The 22,409-nt window shown below is 43.3% G+C and overlaps 1 long non-coding RNA gene across 1 annotated transcript; it reads right to left on the minus strand.

The window, feature by feature from the left end:
- Positions 1-5,238: 5,238 nt before the first annotated feature.
- On the minus strand, positions 5,239-7,848 carry LOC148868747 (uncharacterized). The gene is made up of 2 exons (XR_016107873.1): positions 6,702-7,848; positions 5,239-6,568 (listed from the first exon to the last, which is right to left on the minus strand). It is a non-coding gene; the product is annotated as an uncharacterized LOC148868747 (long non-coding RNA).
- Positions 7,849-22,409: the final 14,561 nt, after the last annotated feature.

Below are 22,409 nucleotides of genomic sequence, written 5' to 3' on the forward strand. Positions count from 1 at the left end.
TATTCATCTGTCCAAAAAGATTTTGTCCACTATTGCAACAAATTTTAATCCCCTTATTCAGATAATTTTACCCCTTTTTTTCATTTTTCTATACGTTGTCTTAACCTTTATTTATTTCTTCCGGGCAATCAAGTTTCAGTGGCAAGGAATTCTTCATAGTGAAGTTAGCTACAACGGTGATCACTTTGGGCAGAGGCCAAGCGAAGCTAGCTATAGTTACCATAATATGGATACTAAGCCATGGTTATCTCTTGCCATTCGAAACTTGTTCAATGGAAAACAAGATAGTTCCTGTTCGGATATAATAGATGATTCACAAACCAGCAGGGGCTAAGGTGAGAATTGACAAATGTTTGCGAATATTGGGATTGCAGGAAAAAAGAAATTGATCGATCATTCTTAATGGTGATCTTTCTCTATGAATTTTGAAAACCTGACCGTATGTTTCCAAAAAAAAATATGTGGAATTCCAACAACTGTTCAATACCTCAGTCTGGACATCTCATGACTCAACTAATGGCCATGTCCATAACAGGTTGTTATACATTGGGCTTGAGTGTTGAATAACATGGACTTTTACACTGATTGTAAAGCCATGCTTAAGATAGTCAACATTCCATTAATGTTGGAGGACTTTGTTCATGTTTATGGTCCTAGTTATAGGTTGGCTTTGTACAGTTATCAAATGTATAGATTATTTGAATGAAACATACTACTGAACATAGAATAATGGAATATTGGTTTTGTATCTCAATTGCATATGCACCTATGATATTAAGGCTGCGTTTGGAAACGATGCAAATAAGTGTGAATGCAAATATAAAGAGTGTAAAACAGCTCGTATAAATTGCAACATTGGGTTAGTTTTGCATTGATAAATTTACTTTCTTACCAAACAGACTTTTAACTGCTATGTATGCAAACACGAATTCCAATAAATCATGTCTTTTTTAATAAAAGGCCCACTTGAATGCAAATTTACTTCTTTTTTATTGATGTATTTTTAGGTCTTATTATCAATGTAAATATGCATTGGAAAATGTGTTTTCTATCATTTGTCAATACATAAATGTAATGTTGCCAAACACAGGCAAAAGTGAACTAGAGTGAAAATTTACCCTGAACAGAGATTTACACTCCATTTGCATCGTTTCCAAATGCAGCCTAAACAATAATCAAATCTAATTTTTAAGACAATAATTCATTTGAAGTTAGATGGTTCCTACCACTTGATATTCAACATGAAATGTGTTTTTCGTTTCATTTCAATTTGGATGAAAGATTCACTACCATGGATGGGAATGATGTATCTGCTCACCATGTGATTGCAGAGCAGAACTGATTGAGATGAGATTTGACTTTTGTAAAGTTACAGAAGCTATAGAAGCTGTTGGTCCATCACTAGACAATGCTATTGAGTTCCTCTTGAATGATTCTTGCAGAAAGAAAACAGGTGTATCATGTGATTCAAAAAGTTCTACCAGTAATGCACACAGTTCAGATGAAAGGGTTATTCGAATCTTCAAAATCTTTGGGCCGGATGAAACAGTCTAGCATCATGGAGCATCTCCAATCATCAGGTAGAACCAAAAGAAGCAAGATTCATGATGCATCCAATACATCCCATTCTGGTTCAAATATGGCCTTTAGGGAAAAAAAGCAGGAAGCATCTCTTCCTAATATGGATCAAAATGGTAAATCACTATCTCCTCAATCATCCCTACATCCATATTATAGTACACAAGACCAAGTGTTAGGACCAGACTGGGAGCAGAAAGTCAATTAAATATTAAACAAGTATTTTGGGTTATCATCATTGAAGAGTTTCCAAAAGGAAGCCATAGAGGTTTAGTTAGCTCACCAAGATTGTCTTGTTCTTGCTGCAACAGGATCTGGAATTTTTGTTTTCCTTACATCCTTGCTGCTTCATCAAATGTTTTCCTTACATATTTAGTTACAATTATTATCAGTAATCAGTGGAACTGGTTTAACTCTTGTTTCAATGGATTTTATCCTCTTTATCCAAATGCAGAAGGTGCTCATTAAATCTTTCACTTATTCCAAAAGCTTTGCAGATACCCTCTATTTCAAATATTCTTGTACTGCCTTGAAACCTAGCTCCATTTGTGAAGGTAAAATATAGGCCTCTGTTTTCACTCTTCTCAGAACCAATGTATCATATTTTGACACATCCACCTATTGGAAAGAGATCTTCTTCACTAGTGACAGTGAAAAGAGATCTTCTTCTCCAGCAACGGCTACACAGTTTTTCTTCCCCAGAAACAATGTGATATTCTGCTTCCTTTCTTCTATGTTCTGTGTGATATTGGCGCAAACTCTAGCGAAGGTCAGACTCAAAGGAATTGTGATGGATTACATGAGGGTTCTCGGCTGGAATTTAGGCAGGGTTTAGGTCAAAAGTGAAAATCTATTAAAAAATAGTGAATAAGGGGTGGGATGTCTATTTTTCTCATTTTGAAAATGGTAATTTGATTGTACAGAGGGCATTTTCATCAAATGACCCCTTTCTTAGCCGAGTTAACGGGAAATGGGTCTTTGTCTCACGACCAAAGTATAAAGGGGTCTTTGTCAGAAAACAAAGTACATGAGGCCTTTGTCATAGACCCCATAGTACAGGGGGGTCTTTGTCAGAAAACAAAGTACATGAGGCCTTTGTCATAGACGCCATAATACAGGGGGGTCTTTGTAATTTACCCAAAAAAAAAAAAGAACTTTTCTTATGGGCTTATGCAATCATTAATAAGGGCTTTAGTTCGCTCCAACCTTCTTTTGATCTATGTATCTAAATCGTGAATATTAAATCCTTACCTTAAATCTTAAATTCAAAATTTAAGTATAAAATGCATTTGATTAGATGGCCTCTCCTCTCTTTCCTTACCTAATCGAACCTTCTCCCTCTCTCTCCTTATATTGTTTGTTGATCATTTATACCGCCACATGACTCGAGTCAATAAAGCCATTCCTTCTTTTCTTTCTCTATAGTCCTCTCCCTTTCCACCACATTCTAGTGATAAAATACTAATGAGCAAATTTCTTAAACTACTACAAACTATACTTTTACTGTTTAACTATTATCTTAAACCATCCCTGTTATTTCTAACAATTGACTAGTTTTATTTCTGTTGTTATCGTCCATTACTGTTCTGTCAAAATTCATACACGTGTGATATTATATAACGTATAATATCAGCTAGGGCACCGTCCATTTACAGAGGGAAACCCTAGAAGCTAAGTTTTTAGCTGACTTAATGGTTGGAGTGGCTAATCTATTAGTTTTTCCATTGCTTTTGTTGTAGACCGGACAAGCCTAAAGACATGTATATGGTTGTTTATTCCAAAAATACCCTTAAATTGAGTGGAAAATGTTCAAGGATACGGGTCCATGGTTGCTTATTCCAAAAGTACCCATAACACTTTTGCATAGAGGACAAAATTGATCAAATGAAGAAGAATAGAGTAGTCGCCCATGTTTTAATAGGGGCAAAAATGGCACTTCTATTTTTAGTTTCTTTTCCTTAAATTTATCTGAATGGATGTCAGGGTTAAAACTATCATTTTCTACTTTCATCTAATGGAATGTTGGTTAAGTAAATTTATTGCAAACTATAAGGGGTGTTTTAGTAAATGGCCCTATTGTGTATAGTATATTTATTTATACTTAAAAGTATCAATGAGGGTGTGGAACTTTCTTTTTTACCAAACTACCCTTATCTTTGAATGTAGTTCCTCTTTAATTCTGAAGGCTAATAATGTGATATCCCTTACAAATTTTCACCTTATTTAATTCCTTTCTCATTAAGCATTATATTTAAGTTTAGGTATTTTTTATTTAATACATTCTAATAATTAAATCTTTATCAAATACATTTTAACAATATGAAACCCATGTTTTTAAAGGATAAAATGCTAAAACCTCCCTTGAAGTTTTTGACCATTGCTAAAACTTTCCCTAAAATTTGGTAATTGCAATCACCTCCCCTGAACCTTTTAACATAGCTACAAGTAGACCCCTTCTCTTATAATCCCCTAACAAGAGGCATGAAAATGTCCAAAATAAACATTTTGTTACTTCAACTAAAATGTTTATTTTCCAAATTCTCCCTTCATATAAATCCCTCAAAAAGTTCCAATTTTAAACCTTTTTATGTTGTTCATAAAGTTTGTGTGCCTCTTGTTAGAGGATTCTAAGAGAGAGGGTCTACTTGTAATTGTATTGGAAAGTTCAAGGGAAGCGATTGCAATTACCAAACTTCACGGGAGATTTCACCAACGGTCAAGAACTTCAAGGTAGGTTTCAGCAATTTATAATTTTTTAAAATTAACCAAAAATAAAATGAAACTATCATTCGATCCAAGTGGTGGATAAGCCAATTTGACCAAAGGGGTCAATTGGGTGAATCCATGTGGGCCATTTCTCTGATATTTTATATTAATCATAGTAAACAAAAATAAGTGTCATAAACAAGAATTATTTATATTTATAATGGAAATGAAACACAATTTTTAAAACAAAAAAAAAATGAAATTGATTTCCTATTTGGTCCAGATAAACAACTGAACTTTTAATTCAAATGTGACAATATTTGATGCCATAATTAAACAATAAAATTAAAAAATAATAAAACAATAAAAATTAAAAAATAATAAAACTGAAAAAAATACATAAATTTTGCAAAAAAAGAAAACATTTAAGTGCATCTCTAATATTGTATATTCATCATATTAAACAAAAACAAGTGTCTTAAATAAGAATTATTTTTATGCACATGGAAATATAAAAATTGTAATTTGAATTTAGTCACTTTTTTAATTGTGAGGGCAAAAAATGTATTTTGTACTATTATTTTTCACTTCATTCAAATTCCTCTCATTAAGTCATATATATGAGGGGCCAACGCCTATTCTATCTTATTAAATGATATATTGAAGATATTTGCTCACCAATAAATTCTATTATTATATCTATATCCAATACTTTTAACAATAAATCTCATATTTTTTTCTCAAAATTGAACCAAAAAAATGAAATTGTCCTTCTGTTTAGGTGGTGGATATGCAATTCAATCATTGAAGTCAAATGGGTCAAGCCATAATAATAATAGTTAAATAATAGAAATTAAAGAAAGACAAAAACAAAAAGTTGCATAATATTTGTAGAAAACATTTGGGACATCTTTAATATAAAATTATTTTATATACATAGAAATATATACAAAATTTAAAATAATTTAGATGTATATTACTATCTTTATCATATAAAATTGCCACGTGCAAATTTACTAATTACATAACTAAGATAAAACCAGAAAAATAAATGAAGCCATTGGAAGTCTTGTAAGCTCAATCCAGAAATAGCCATAATCCAGCCACACTTAGTAAGCACAAATCTTGCAAAAGAGGGAAAAATCAACTCAATAAAAAAAAATAAAAAACTAGATAAAAAGACAAAGCAATAAGTCATTTAGTTCATCCACTTATCCTTATCGTTCTTCTGATTGTCATGCTCATAGGTGGCTTCAATGTACAGCTCTTTGTGTGGCACTCATGCCTTGCTATAACCCAAAAGCCAAGCTACTTGAGAAGTGATAATCATGGGTCTCCACAAGATGGTTTGCAAAGTTGGTTAACAACCATCCTGATTGTCACTTATACATAATATTGATATGTTTAGCAATTTTCGTGTTAACCATTGAAACACGGAAGGCACTTCACTGTAAGAAATTCGAAAAGAAATTATTCCGGCAATATAATAAGACATACCCTTTGTTGCAGCGCTGAATACTCTTAACCACCTCCTCAACAAAGAAAAATGGAGGATAAAAACAGAACAATCACAACTCACAACAAATAACCAAGGAAATTGGAATTCTCGATTAAGAATAATTTTGGAAAAACAAAACCTGGTATCAATGTAGCTCCAAAGGGAAATTATATAAAAAAAAGAAAAGAAATAAAAAAGAAAGTGAAGAAACCTTAATTGGCAACACAAAAAACAAGAAGGAAACCATTTTAGGGTTTCTCGCCGAGAGAAAGGCAGAGAAGAGAGGGTGAAAACTACTGTGATTGCCGGTTAGGGCTTCGAGGCAACAGAAACTTGACACGAGAGTGAAAGCCAAACGGTCTGGAGTAGTAAGCCATGTCCTTATCGTCCAAGAAGAAGAATGAGAAGAACCGAACACAGGTAAAGTAGAAAAACCTAAATAGAGAGAGAGAGAGAGAGAGAGAGAGAGAGAGAGAGAGAGAGAGAGGCTTTGAGGGAGAGGGAGCAAGTAGGGAGTCTGGCTCGAGATAGAGGTGAGATGGGGGCGAGGAGGGAGAGGAACGAGAGAGAGAAAGACTGGACCTCAAGATTCGCTAGCGATGCGAATATTGAAGATAAGTCAATGGTGAAAGCCTGTGAAGGCCAACAATCGAGAAATGTTGAAGATGAGTCAATGGTAAAAACCTGTGAAGGCCAACAATCGAGAAATGTTGAAGATGAGGCAATGGTAAAAACCTGTGAAGGCCAACAATCGAGAAATGTTGAAGATGAGGCAATGGTAAAAACCTGTGAAGGCCAACAATCGAGAAATTGAACGTCAAAATTTACGTTTGGATTACAACGATCAGAATACAGAAGAAAACAAAGAAAGAAGCATTAATTGATACCACAAAACAACAATAAAAAAAATTAATGATACCTGTTCGAAACTTCTGCAGGCAAGAGAGCTGGGAACTTTTCTTGGTAATGGGTTATCGATGTAACCCTCTCCCATCCTCAGTGAAGAAGTGGGTCAGTCCGAGACCTTTGGGCTCCATTTGGTTTGTGGAATATTTTAAAAATATTTTTTTTTTCATATTTGTTTTGTGAGAAAGAAGAGGATGGAATGAGAAAAACGTGAGATGCGAGATTTCAAAATCGTGAATTTAGAATTGCACCAAAATACTGCGACCCTGGTGGAAAAACTCGAGAAAATGACCATGCCGAAGGTCTCACGTACACTAACAGCAAAGTTTCTGCTACCTTGATGAAGCGGGGACAAATGGATCCCAGAAATCCCAACTTGAAGGTGGCGGTGGAGGAGGAGGAGGTAGAGCCAGCAAGGCAGTGACAGAAGTCCAATTATCGGAACTTGGGCTCATAGGTACTAGTGGAGGGGGTGGCGGAGTTGGTAGCGGAAATGGTGGGGAAGGGAGAACAAGGGTAGGTGGTGTTGGGGATCGTGATGACGGTGGAGACTGGTTTCAGCGTTAGCGAACTGCAGCAGAGCATAATCAGTACCTCGAAGGGAGCGAAGATACATGGCATGTGCTGCAGAGAAGGAAGATAGATCTCGTCTATATCACACTTGATCACATCCTCTACCTTCAATTCTTCAACACTGATCTCGTCTTCTTCCATTTCAGTCGGACAATCCCACTCACTACCTCTTCTTCTTCTATCTGTGTCTCTGTGTCATGGGGAATTGAGAATAACCGAGTTATAGTGGCAATCGAGAATAAATAGAGAGGTTGAAATGAGAAGAAGAATAAGAAGAAGAGAGGAGAAAGAGAGTGGAAGAGGTGGGAGATGAAGGGGGTTCCATCGCCTCTGTTTGTCTCAATCGAATGAAGGAGGAAGGTGAACAGTGCCATTTCGGTGCCCTTTTACACTTTTTCATCTCAATAAAACCAAACAATGCAAAGTTAAATTTTTACACTTTCCATGAATAGAAAAAAGTGAAAATCTTGAGAAGACGAATCAAAAGAGAGGAAATAAGATGAGGGGAATAAGAAAGAGAAGAGAGAGAGAGAGAGTCAGGGGAGGCAAGCTTCTCCTCAGGTGAAGTCTAGAGAGAGACAGAAGAGGTCAATGAAGTCTTTGTAAGTCTGAAGAGAGAGAGAGAGGCAGAGGCGATTGGTTAATTCAGGCGTACGAGAGAGAGAGAGAGAGAGCCAATGAAGAAAGGGAGCCGAGAGAGAAATGGAGAAGGGACACATGTTGGCAGTTAAAAGCAACACACGCTAAGCAAAAAAGCCATTTCCACACATCCCAGCCGTTATAAGAATACAGTTAGGGGAAAATCTATGATGCAGGAAAGAATATGATGTGAAAAGAGTTTTAACCAATCAAAATACACCCATGAATTTTGATAAATAATACCATATTCTCTATCAGATTTATGATTCTGATTTATCAGTCAATTGTTTTTTGGATATCATATCTTTTTCATATCATAATCAAACCCGTTACATTACTTTTAAGCACTTCCAAAATACGCTTGTAATTTACAATAATTTAATCTCTTCAAAACGTGAAAAGAAAAAAGAAAAGAAAAATCATTAACCATCAAATGGGCTGACGGAAAATTTCCTGTGCTACATTGCCCAAGAAAAGGAGGACTGGATTCTCAACGGGCCTCGCAGTTTTTGTTTCAAGTTTGGACCAAGCCCAAAATGGTTGATGAATAGCCAAGTAAACTATGGGCTTAAAAGGTGGACTTTAACGAATTGGAAAGTGCGAATTCTAAAAACAACCACATGGGCTGTGATCAAATTGGGCCTAAAACTATCCATGCACTTGAACAGTACAAACTAACCACCTTGGACCATCTCTTCCTGTCCCGATGTATGAATCCGGATTTAGTCCTCATAAATTTGGTCCTCACACCATTCCCACAATTATTTCAACTGAGCATGGGAAATACCTTTCCGTAAATGAAAATGTTGTGAGGACCAATTTTGTGAGGCGAAATCTAATCTCCTATACTAACGCTGGCACCTTTATGGTTTGGAGGAGAGTCCTCGGAGAATTCGTTTTGGATACATGATGTGTGATTTTCAACGTTGATAGCTTGCGAATGAATTGGGTAATAATTGAAGCTTTTGATTTCTTCTATTTCTGTAAGCAACGAATTAAAGATTTAAAAGGGCCCATTGGATTTCGTGGTAATTTGATATTTTGATTGTTCAGTTTTATCATTTAGGTTGCGTCTGAAAGCGATGCAAATCCTGATTTAGTGCATTATTACATCCTGGTCCATAATTGCACGTATTTAGAAATGTTGTAAAAATACCCCTAAAATCAATGTAATAATGCAAGGATTTACATCAATCTTAGGTTGAAAAACTACCTCCATTTTTTCAAAGTAAAATTTCACGCTCCTTTCATCAAGGAAAACAGGTCAGGGGTTTATCTTCATCCACCAGAACAGTGCTCCTGAGTAATGGCTATTTTCCCATCTCGTCACAGCGTTTGAGATCTGAAAGTCCGATCATCTGTTTGAGTGCTCGAGCATTTGACTATGCACAAGAAGAGCATCACACTTACTCCTACAGCCTAAGAACTCATGGCCGGAGATTCCTAATCGTTGCATCCGGTGATGCTGTGTTCGACGACATAGATTTCAACATCGAGAGAGGAAAGGCTGAACATTGGGATGACCTGGCTAGGTACCTATCTAGGTACAGCAATCGAGGGAGGAAGGTATATTAGACAGTTACTCAGTGCCCTTTTCATGGTAGGTATCTCAACGATGCCCTAAATACCGGGCTGTTCAATTATATTTGGGTTCAATTCTATAACAACCACCCTCGTCAATACAGTTCCGGTAACACCACCAATAGCCTAAATAGCTCTTGGAACCAATGGACTTCAAGCATCTCAGCGGAGATCTTTCTAGGATTGTCGGAATCCCCTTGGGCGGATGGGAGTGGCTTCATCCCAACAAATGTGTTAACCTCTCAAATCCTTCAAGTGATTAAAAGGGATCTCGAAGATATGGAGGGGTCATGTTTTCGGTTCAAGTAGGGGTGTCAATCGGACTGGATTTGGTCCAATCCGGTCCAGTCCAATGTGAATTTATTACAAATGGACCTGGTCCAATCTAATCCAATGAGTATTTTGGACTGGTCCAAAGGCTGTCCAATTTGTTCAAATTCCTGTTAATTTAGATTAGTTTCAACTCAAACCTAGTCCAATGACACCAATGTTCTTATCTTTTATCAATGGACCAGATATCGACTCAGTCCAATATAAATTCATTATGGATGGACCGGGTCCAATCCAATATGTCATATTGGTCCGTCCAGTCTGTCCAAATTTAATATGTCTTATTGATCCATCCAATCCTTTCAAATGGATTTTGATTTGGATGGACTCCAACCCAAAACTGGTCCATTGACACGCTTAGGTCAAAGTACTTGATGATAAAAGTGGGTACAATTCCTCCATTATGTGGGTACAGCCGTACAGTTCCTTCAGGTCCATGTTTGCTCAATGAACAGAGATGCAAAGGATAGGGTGGAGTGGAGTTATATTTGTTTTGTTTCAGATTTTATGGTGGTCCTGCAAGAAATCCAATGGTCAGAATGCCTGGAGAACCATTCAATACTTTTTTCACCGGTATAAGTTTCCAAATGCTGACAAAAGTCTCCTGATTGATTTACATCATTGGTGCCAAACAAGAAGAGAGTAAATCAAACATAAAAAAGGTGAACTAATTTATATTTAACAAAATCGGTAGAATATCAATTTACACCTTACAAATTTGTATTTACTTCATTTCCAAACGCAGCCTTGGTTTCTTTAGATCACTTGAATTTCTGATTTCTCCACCCCATTTAGCTGCTTGTAGTAATTATCCACAGGGATCTTTAATTTTCCCTTGAAACAATCTAGCTAGCAAGAGCTTTGGATCCCCCCTCCCCCCAACTATAATCATTGTCGTAGCCTCGTAGGTCAATCATGCTACATGGTTTACAAATTGTGAAGGAAATAATCTGCTGTATGGAAATGTGAAGTTTAACCCGAATCCAAATTCCACTTGAAATTTAACCTGGTCATTTAGATATTATACACAGAAACTTTTACTAATTAGTTGACAATCTGAAGTAAGTTTAACATGTTCATATTGGCATCCGAAGGCATAAGCATTAGGCATGTGGCATGGGGGCCATTTGAGTGCCAGTGGACCTATAGTCATGGTCATCACTGCCGGCATAGGTCAGCAAATTGCCACATTTAATAGGTTCGTCGTCTAAACCTCTTAGGATTAATTTGGAAAGAGTATAAATACAAATTTGTAGAGTACTAAAGCTTATATTTTACATTATTTTTGTATGTATTTTATATTGTACATATTTGTATTTATATTCTTCTCAAATTGAAACTGAGCTAATAGGCTGTTCCCATAGTCAATTTGGGAAATTCTATATTAGATGCCAGAAAGACGTATATGATACCAGAAGAGTTTTGACAACAAAACCCGTTCATGAATTATTTGATAAAATGCACCTGATTGGTTAAAAGGTTTATGATATTGGTTGATTGGTCACAATTTTTTATAACATGTATTTCTAACATCACATCCTTGTTAGATATATGAGTTTTTTCAAAAGAATGAAAAATACATAAATAATTGCTTTGTACGTTTTAAATGATTTTAGTTGAAGCAAAAATACAAGCAACAGATTAACGAAACGGTTCTGATAAAGGAAAATTTGGCCCGACCTTTTTATTATGAGACACGTGGCAGAAACGACGGTTCGGCAAAAGGGGTCAAACCTAGGCGGCAACAAGGGCACACTCCGCCGAACTAACCCACCTTGTAACAGCTCGGTATAGACTTCGCCGAACTACCACCTTGTAACAACTCGGGGTAGACTTCGCCCAACTGCGCCTTGTAACAGCTCGGGATAGACTTCCCCGAACTACCATCTTGTAACAGCTCGGGATAGACTTCGTCGAACTACCACCTTGTAACAGCTCGGGGTAGACTTCGCCGAACTGCCACCTTGTAACAGCTCGGGACACACTTCACCGAACTGACCCACCTTGTTACAGTTCGGGATACCTCCGAGCTCAAGACCGCCTCGCTCAGCACTTGGCATCATCTTCTAGGCACCAAAGCCAAACAAGTCGTACCATGCCTGGCACCAGGGAATTCCGTGCCCGAGGGCGCCACGCCTGACTGACTTGGGATCTGACGTTTTGGCAGCCACTCTAAACAACCACCTGCCATCGCCACTGACGTCGCCATCTCCAGTTAGACAGTTAGGCAGTGACGGTTCTGTCTCAACAGAAGGGACGACAACCGAGTTGACAAGCGCCAGAGTAATCATACTCGATCTGACAAGGGCCTCGGGACGAGTATGCGAAGCGACTATAAGAGCCGCCTGCCCCCCCCCGATAAGAGAGGTATGCAAAAACTTTGCGCTATCTGGTATTACCTTGCTTTTGAAAGATTCTAACTTGAGCTTCGGAGCCTCTACACCGGGTCCCCCCTGGAGCTTTCCCATCTCTCCCGTTTCAGGATCCCTACTACCTCGTTCGAAAGCAAGGCAGCGGACAGCTAAGACCAGCCGGATCGCGCTCCATCAATTGGCGCCGTCTGTGGGAAACGCTTCAAAAAGCCTCCCTCCAAACTTCGATACCCCCTTTCTTCTTTAAAAATCCCAATACTCATGGCCTCCTCCAGCAACACCGGATGCGGCACGGAGACAAACGCCACCGGGGAGCAACTTCAGGTCCCCGTAGTGTGCGTTGGACAGTTCACCATCCCCCTTTCGGCGGATGGGATCCCCATCCTGAACACGCCACAAGCAGTGGCACCCGTAAACTCACCTACCACAAACGTCCCCTTTACCACCACCCTCAGGGGGGTATCCCGCACTTGGTACAGGAACCTGGCCCCCGGGTCGATAAAGTGCTGGGCCCAGTTCGTACAAGTCTTCACAACACACTTCGTCACCAGCCGACGGTGCCCCAGAACAGAGGAAACCATCTTCGGAGTGGTCCAAAGAGAAGGAGAGTCTATTCGGGGCTACATCAAGCGGTTCAACGAGGCATGCTTGCAAATACCACGGTTGGACCCCGCAGTGCAGCTCGCGGTGGCCAAAAGAGGGGTGACGCACAAAGAGTTCAAATGGCACATGGTGGCCAACCAGCCCGCGACCGTGGCTGAATTCCTCAAACTCGCGGATAAGTTCATGAGGACTGAGGAAGAGATCAACCAACGAACCGAAGGCGGGAACGAGAAAAGAAAGAGAGAAGGCGAGCCCTCCAACCCGGTGAGTAGAAAAAACCCGACCTGGGAGCCGAAGCCGAACCAGTCCTTCCGGGCCCCCTTAGCAGTTCGGACGGACTACACGCCGTTGAACACGAGGCGGACAGAGATCTTAATGACGATCAAAGACGCTCCGTACGTTAAGTGGCCACCTCGCCTGAAGGGAAATCCGAACGATAGAAACAAGAATTTGTATTGTAGTTTCCATCGAGACCATGGTCATAGCACCGAACAGTGTAATAACCTCCGCGACGAGATAGAGGGACTCATCCGTCGCGGATACTTGAGAAATTTTGTACAGCACAACAATAACAATAAAGCACGTCGGCAAGGGGAGCAAGAAAAGGATGCGCCCGAGTCTAGCAACAGACCTGCCGAACCGTTGCAGAAGCAGCCTCCGGAAGAGAGGCTAGTTCGGGGAACCATCCATGTAGTGGGAGGACCCGTAGTAGCGGGGTGTACCTCGGCAGCAGCCCGGACTTCAGTTCGCGAAGTGGCCCTCGAAGAAAGGAACCCCCCAAAGAGGCCAAAGACCGAAGAGCCAATCTTTTTCACGGAGGACGATGCGCGAGGAGTCCACTACCCCCATGATGACGCGCTTGTCATTAAGCTAAGGATTAGCGATTTCGAGGTCAGGCGCGTGCTCGTAGATTCGGGCAGCTCAGCGGACATCCTCTTCAAATCGGCATTTGACCAGCTACAGTTAAAGAGGAGCGAGCTGAAGCCCACGAACACTCCCCTGGTAGGTTTAAGCGGAGAGGAAGTTTGGCCCCTCGGGAAAATAACTGTCCCTGTGGAAGTCGGCACATGGCCTTGTGCGGTCATACTCAACCATGATTTCCTGGTAGTCGCGACCCCCTCCCCATACAATGCCATAATAGGGCGGCCGATCACGCATGTCCTACGGGCGGCGGTCTCCACCTACTATTTGGCCATGAAGTTCCCTACGGACTTTGGTATAGGGGTAGCGCGGGGTGACCAGCTCGAGTCCCGCAAGTGCTACGTTGCCGCCCTAAAGGGAAAAACCAAAACGGCCGACGACCTCGAGCTAGAGCGGCCGGTGGAGCAAGGTGATGAGCGAGCTTCGCCCACGGAGGAAACAGTCGCAATCCAGGCTTCAGCTACGGACCCAGCTCGCACACTAAGCATCAGAGCTTCCATCAAAGATCCCCTACGAGCCGAACTGGTAAGTTTTTTACTCCAAAATTTAGATATTTTTGCCTGGTCCGTGGCCGACATGCCCGGCATTAGCCCCGGACTGATAACTCACAAGCTTAATACTGACCCTGTAGTCAGACCCGTTAGACAGAAGAAACGCAACTTAGCCCCAGAACGCTGGAGAGCGGTTGACGAGGAGGTTGAGAAGCTCCTCGCAGCAAACTTCATAAGGGAAGTCCACTACCCGAGCTGGGTGGTCAACCCGGTGTTGGTAAAAAAGGCAAACGGCAAGTGGCGCATGTGCGTCGACTATACCGACCTGATCCGAGCTTGCCCGAAAGACTGCTTCCCCCTCCCCAGAATTGACCGCCTAGTGGACGCGACCTCGGGAAACGAGTTGCTAAGCTTCCTGGACGCCTAATCGGGCTACAACCAAGTTAGGATGGACCCATCCGACGAGGAAAAAACCAGCTTCATTACCGAGTTCGACCTGTATTGCTACAAAGTCATGCCCTTCGGACTAAAAAACGCCGGGGCAACTTTCCAAAGACTTGTAAATAAGCTGTTTCGGCCCCTGATTGTTACGAAGATAGAGTGCTATGTAGACGACATGGTCGTCAAAACTCAGTTTTCACAAGAGTTAATACAAGACTTAGATTCTGTTTTCCAAATCCTGTGACACTTTAGCATGAAGTTGAATCCCAACAAGTGTGTCTTCGGCGTCACCTCGCACAAGTTCCTAGGCTACATTGTCAATCGGCGCGGTATTGAGGCCAACCCGGACAAAGTAAAGGCCGTTCTAGATATGAAACCACCTCAGAAAGTAAAAGAGGTCCAGAGGCTAAACGGACGCATAGCCGCTCTAAGCCGCTTCTTATCCAAGTCAGCAGACCGCTGCCTACCCTTCTTCAAGGCAGTCAAAGGCAAAGGGTTCGAATGGACCCAGGACTGCCAGTTCGCGTTCGACGAACTAAAAGGTTACCTCTCTAGTATACCAACCTTAGCCCGGCCCGAGGTGGGCGAGGTCTTACAACTGTACCTCTCGGCGAGCGACGAGGCGGTCAGTTCGGTACTAATAAAGGAAACAGACCGGGTCCAACGACCCATATATTATGTTAGTAAGATTTTGCAGGGAGCAGAGGCAAGGTACCCGGAGATAGAAAAACTAGCATACGCCCTAGTAATAGCAGCTCGGAAACTCCGCCCGTACTTCCAGGCTCATACAGTCATCGTCCTAACTGACAAGCCTCTCAGACAAGTTTTACTCAAACCCGATGTCTCCGGTCGACTAACGAAATGGGCCATCGAACTCAGCGAGTACGATCTCCAGTATAAACCGAGAACCGCTATCAAGGCCCAAGCTTTGGCAGATTTTATCGCCGAGTGCACTTTCAACCACGAAGCCCCGCAGGTCGAGCCCGAGGCCCCCATTTGCGGCGAACCCGGAGCTCCTGAGCCCATAGAGTTCGAACCCCGTGAAGTAGCATCCAGTGTGGCATCTCTCCTGATCAGGCGAAGAGCGAATTGGGATGAGGAGCCCTGGATTCTTCACGTGGATGGTTCCTCGAACTGGTAGGGCAGCGGAGCTGGAATAGTCTTGTGCGGCCCGAGCGGCACAAAAGTAGAGTACGCGCTACGCTTTGAGTTCGCGACATCCAACAACGAGGCAGAGTACGAAGCACTAATCGCCGGGCTGGACCTAGCGCGAAAGTTAAAGGCAAAACACTTGGTCATCTGCAGCGATTCTCAGCTCGTGGTAAACCAAGTTACCGGTGAGTACGGAGCACGTGATCTCTCCATGATCGCATATTTGGCCAAAGTAAAAGAAGCCCTGCTCAACTTCCAGTCACACATCATCAGGCAAATCCCGAGGTCCGAAAACACTGAGGCCGATGCCCTGTCCCGGTTAGCCAGCACGAGTCACAACAATATGAGAACCGTGTACATAGAGGACTTACCTCGGCCTAGTATTCTCGGGGGGACAGAGGAGGTCGCTCCCATCTTAGAAGCAGAGCCGAGCTGGATCGATCCACTCGCGAGCTTCCTGATAGACGGAACCCTCCCTGTAGAACGCAATGCCGCCAAAAGGGTGCAGTGCCAGGCGGCCAAATATGTCATAATACACGAACGGTTATACCGACGATCGTACACGCTCCCCTATTTGCGGTGCCTGCGACCTACCGAAGCCGAGTTTGTACTCTGCGACACTCATGAAGGCCTGTGCGGCGGACACTTGGGGGGCAGAGCACTCGCCCAAAAGGCACTTCGACAAGGATACTATTGGCCAACGATGAAGGCAGAAGCTGTCGAGCTCGTCAGAAAATGCGACAAGTGTCAGAAGCACGCTAACATCCACCATCAACCTGCCTCCGACCTCAAATACCTCGCCAGCCCGTGGCCCTTTGCACAATGGGGCATCGACCTCATCGGGCCATTCCCACCAGCAGCAGGCAGGCGAAAATTCTTAGTTGTTGCGGTAGATTATTTTACGAAGTGGATAAAAGTCGAACCTCTGGCAACTGTTACGGCGCGAAACATACAGAACTTATTTTGGAAGAACATAGTATGTCGCTTAGGATTACCTCGGGTTCTAATTTCCGACAACGGCAAACAGTTCGAGGATATCAAGTTCCAAGAGTGGTGCCAGGACATGGGGATTCGGCAAAATTTCACGTCAGTCGCGCACCCACAGGCAAACGGTCAGACGGAAGTAATGAACAGAGCCATCCTACGCGGACTGAAAGCACGTCTGGATCGAGCTAAGGGATTGTGGGCCGAAGAGCTACCAAGTGTCTTATGGGCTCACCGAACGATCGAAAAAGCAGCCATGGGAGAAACCCCCTTCAACCTCACCTACGGCACTGAAGCGGTGATCCCGGAGGAAATCGAAATACCAACGTTGCGATTAGAATCATACGATGATCGGACGAACGGAGATGAGTTACGCACCAACCTCGACCTACTGGACGAGGTAAGGGACCTCGCGCACATCCGAATAGCGGCATACCAGCAGCAGGTAGCCCACTACTACAATAGCAGAGTAAAGCGACGAAGCTTCTGAGTCGGCGACCTGGTCCTCCGAAAAATTATGGTGCCCGAACCCGGCGTCGGCAAGCTTGGACCTAATTGGGAAGGTCCCTATAAAGTAAAAACAGCGCTCGGGGGCGCGTATGAACTCGAAACCTTGGAAGGCAAACGAGTACCCCGAACGTGGAACATCGTGAACTTGAAGCGATACTACCTATAAACCACCTAGCGAAGTGGACAAAGTCAGGCCCTACCACAAGGCAAGCCGAGGAACTTCAACACATTATCAGCTCGGCAAAAAATCAGTTCGCGGCATAAAAGACCACGAAAATCTAAAAACTCGGCAAAGAAACAGCTCGGGGAAGATGAGCAAAGGGAAAAAGACACTCCATTGCAAGAAACAGTACTTCGGCAAAAAAAAAAAAATTACATGCCCGGAGCAACTTCTTCGCCATCGGAAGGCACTTCAACAACACCCGAAGGCCCTGCCTCTCCTTCAGAGTCCGGCTCGCCATCGGTAGCATTGGCCATCTCCTGTGTTATGCGCAAAGTGGTTATGGCACTTACATCAAGGTCGGGGTATGTATTCCGGATCATCCACAGGCTCAACTTGAACCCCCTCTTGTAAGAGTCCACCATCAGATCGTCAAAACGCGGGGAGGCAATATAGTCTTCAACTGCCTTCTTTTTGGCATCTTCAATGCCTTGGGAGAAAATCTGTGTTCTCTCCCTAATGTCCTCCTGAAGATACTCGACTTGATGCTGCAAATCCAACTTTAAGTCCGCCATGTGCTTGACAACTACCCCCATGGCCTCGGCGTCACGCTGAGACCTCGCCTGTCTGGCCATCGCGACGCGAGCAGCCTTTTCAGCAGCGTAAGCAGCCGCCTCAGCAGCCCGAGTATTTGCCTCTACAGCACGGAAGGCTTCTTCAGCCGCATGAGTAGCAGCCTCAGCAGCTCGCGCCTGTCGCGAGCTCCTCTCCACTTGGGCAGCCAAGGCATGAATTGAAGAATTCACCTACCAAAAGAAACAAGTGAGCAAATAACAGCAGAAGCAACATAATAAAAAAGGAAGACGGCATCTCACTTACCACCATGGCATGTGTTACGGCGCGGCAAGCGACCTGATTCAAGGGAAGATCGGTCCACGCCGCGACCTCCTCGGGGAAAGTAGCATTCCTACTTTTTTGAAGAGCGTAGTTCGGCATCAACACGCTCCTAAACTCCCCTTGAGCTCCCGAGCCTAAGGGCCCAGCCCACGTATGAGCAGACCCGGAGTGAGGAGCACTTGAGTACGCAGGAGCGCCCGTATGAGTGGTTTCAGCGAAAGGTGCCCCGGCAGTCTCGTGCACCGGTGGAGTCACTTCGGGCTCCCTGGGCAGATCCTCTATCGTATGGTCAGGGGCTCGGGGCTCCTCATCCAGGGGCAGCTCGGTACGAGTTCGCTTGGCGACCCGCTTCCTCCTCTTCATACCTTGGAACAAACGCCCGCCGCGAGTTCTCTTCGTATCCATCACACCTGCAGAACGAGTTTGACATCAGAAAAAACGAAGGAACAGAGCAAGCAAGAAACCGCATAGCCAGAAACCTACCCGAACTCAGGCCGGCTGCAAAAAACTTAGCCTCCGTTAAGTAGTGGTGGCACTTTAAGCCTTGCCGGGCCCACTGCCGGAGACCCTTCACCGTCTCTTTATCAAGAGTTACGCCCGAGTCGGGAGCGGCCTCACCCCACCCGGTCTGAAAGGGTCATCCTTGTGCACTTCGCACGCCGAAATAGTCCCGCTTCCACGCCGGGACCTTGTTAGGGAGATCGTGCAGAAGCTTAAAACCCAGGCGAGGAGTAAGGTAGTACGCCCGTCTCCCCCCAGGAAGAGGACCCGCCTGTCTCTTGAGCATCAAGATAGAGGAGAATATCTCTAAATCCAAGGGGAAATTTTGCTCGCAAAAAAGGGATATTGTCCCCACCAGGTTCCGAATAGAGTTCGGATGAAGCTGGCCAATGGTGACACCGAAGTGGTTTATGACTTCGACGAGGAGGGGATGGAAAGGAAGTCGTAACCCTGCGGCGAGCTGCTCTCGAAAAATCACGATCTCGTCGGGACCGTGTTCCCAAGGAAAGCTACCCGAAGGAACGAAATATGTGTACCCCCCAGGAAGATTGTAGGACAGAAGTATGGATTGAAGCCCCTCAGGCGTCATGGTCGAAGGACCAAACCTGTCTAGCATCCGACCTCGGCGGGAGGTAGACGCCAAACTGCCCGAAGCAACTCAGCCCACTAGTTCATAGTCTTCAAGCTCCACCTTGGGGTCACTAAGGCAGTCTGGGGACGCGGCTCGGTTGGTGGAACCTACGTCGGCCCTACTCGAAGAATCGTCTGAGCTATCAAAGCTAGACATTGGGAAAAGATAGGTTCAAGAAAGTACTCACCGGAAAGTTTGAAGAACAAGCTAAAGAACCGTGAAGACTGTATAACCAGCCTTGACGCGAGCCGGAAGAGAGACGCAAGTTGGAAGGTTGGACGCGAACTCGATAGACAACCGCAGAAGTGACAAACCAACCGGGGTCCCCCACTATTTATAGCTACAGTAACCAAGAATCGACCGTGCAAACTGAAGACGATCCGACGGCCCACGTTCTTACCAACCGCGCAACCCTTAAAGTCGAGACGTGATTGGCGCACGTCTTTCTGAAAAAAGCGAAACGTCAGCACGTCTTTTTGAAACCAACGTCGCTTCGACACGCATCTCTTCGAATCTGACGCGCCGCACGTCTCCCTGACAGTCGACGGCGTACGTACAGCAGTGGCGTGCCTTTTTGAAATGACCCGCTGTCACGTCCCAGCGGCGCGAGTTGGTTTGAAATTTAAAACGCACGGTCACAACCACCAGCGTTTTTGAGTAAGGCACGTTTCCAACCTTCTCGAAAACCGAAAAAACCCTAGCAAAAGCGTCTCGTACAATGAAGGTTTGAAGGACGGGACAAATCTACAACCACCTCGTGAAAACTCCCCGCACCACGGCAAGGCCCTCAGCGCAAGGAGTGGGGGGCAATTGATAAAGGAAAATTTGGCCCGACCTCTTTATTATGAGACACGTGGCAGAAACGACGGCTCGGCAAAAGGGGTCAAGACTAGGCGGCAACAAGGGCACACTCCGCCGAACTAACCCACCTTGTAACAGCTCGGGATAGACTTCGCCGAACTACCATCTTGTAACAGCTCGGGATAGACTTCGCCGAACTACCACCTTGTAACAGCTCGGGATAGACTTCGCCGAACTACCACTTGTAACAGCTCGGGATAGACTTCGCCGAACTACCACCTTGTAACAACTCGGGATAGACTTCGCCGAACTACCACCTTGTAACAGCTCGGGGTAGACTTCGCCGAACTGCCACCTTGTAACAGCTCGGGACACACTTCGCCGAACTGACCCACCTTGTTACAGTTCGGGATACCTCCGAGCTCAAGACCGCCTCGCTCAGCACATGGCATCATCTTCTAGGCACCAAAGCCAAACAAGTCGTACCATGCCTGGCACCAGGGAATTCCGTGCCCGAGGGCACCACACCTGACTGACTTGGGATCTGACGTTTTGGCAGCCGCTCTAAACGGCCACCTGCCACCGCCACTAATGCCGCCATCTCCAGTTAGACAGTTAGGTAGTGACGGTTCTGTCTCAGCAGAAGGGACGACAACCGAGTTGACAAGCGCCAGAGTAATCATACCCGATCTGACAAGGGCCTCGGGACGAGTACGCGAAGCGACTATAAGAGCCCCCTACCCCCCCGATAAGAGAGGTATGCAAAAACTTTGCACTATCTGGTATTACCTTGCTTTTGAAAGATTCTAACTTGAGCTTTGGAGCCTCTACACCGAGTTCCCCCCAGAGCTTTCCCATCTCTCCCATTTCAGGATCTCTGCTACCTCGTTCGAAAGCAAGGCAGCGGACAGCTAAGAACAGCCAGATCGCGCTCCATCAGCTTCCAACTCTGTTCTCTACCTATTCGATCTTTGGATTGCGAATGCGAAGAAGGCAATAGATGTTTCACTTTCTTCTCGGTGGGAAACCGGAAACCAGACGTGACGTAGGGTTCAAAATTAAGGGAAGAAAATTCCATTTGCCTTCACTGGATATTTGTTATTAACCAAATAAACCTTCTCGGCTTCTCCAAATGGGGTGGGTAATTTTGGAATCTCGTGATGGCTAAGTGAGAGAGCAGTGCTAAACTGAGGATTATTGATTGATTGATTGAATCGAACACTTGAAAAAACAAATGATGAGAGTGCCTATCGAAGTATATGACAGTATGACACGCATACAGGACCCACCCTAAATCGAACTTCAGAGTTGAAGACAAAAAGAATTGTTTGACAGAGGACCGCAGGGAAGACTCTAGCCTCTTGAAATTACATATAGGTGCCCTGTAATTTGAGGGTAGCGACAGATAGATATAGATACATAGGTCCATCTATTACAATTCTGATAGTTAGGCATTATATAATATCAAAAATATCCTTATTGTGTATTTCTGATATCATTGTTAGTTAATCAAATGTTTCTCCGTCATGACGTTTTCATATGGACGGCAAATAATATATTCAATTTTTTCAATAACGGCATTCTTTAGGGATGATTTTATTCGGTAAAATAATTTAAAAAATACATAAAAAAAGGTATTTTTGATATTATATAATATTTAATTAACGGAATATTAACATATAGACCCAAATGTCTATTTTTTAGAGTTTAACGTATTCAAGTGTTTTAATTGAAAGTTCAGAATTCCTATCTTTCACTATCTCAAATATAAGGTATTTATCTGTAATTTATCCTTTTTTTAGTTAGTTTTTTTTTGTTTGTTTCAAAACTTGATTTTTGGACATTGAACATGTTTTTTAAGTGCTTTTTTTTTTATTAAAATAAATGTCCTGATACACCTGTACCCCCGAAACACCTGTAAACAGGTGTATTGGGAACATTGGTGAACATTTTTCTATGAATTTAACATGCATTTATATAATACGACTGAATGAGTCGCAGCAGCTAAAGGTGCTCATAAAAAAACCGAAAAATAAAAAAATCAAATCGAATAAAAAATGCAGTGAACTGAATCGAATGATTCAGTATTTTTGAAAAATTAAAGAAATGATTCAGCTTTCAATTAATTTAGAAA

Source organism: Nelumbo lutea, chromosome 2, assembly GCF_056320005.1.
Source record: "Nelumbo lutea isolate HS-2025 chromosome 2, American lotus-T2T, whole genome shotgun sequence".
Taxonomy (NCBI): Eukaryota; Viridiplantae; Streptophyta; class Magnoliopsida; order Proteales; family Nelumbonaceae; genus Nelumbo; species Nelumbo lutea.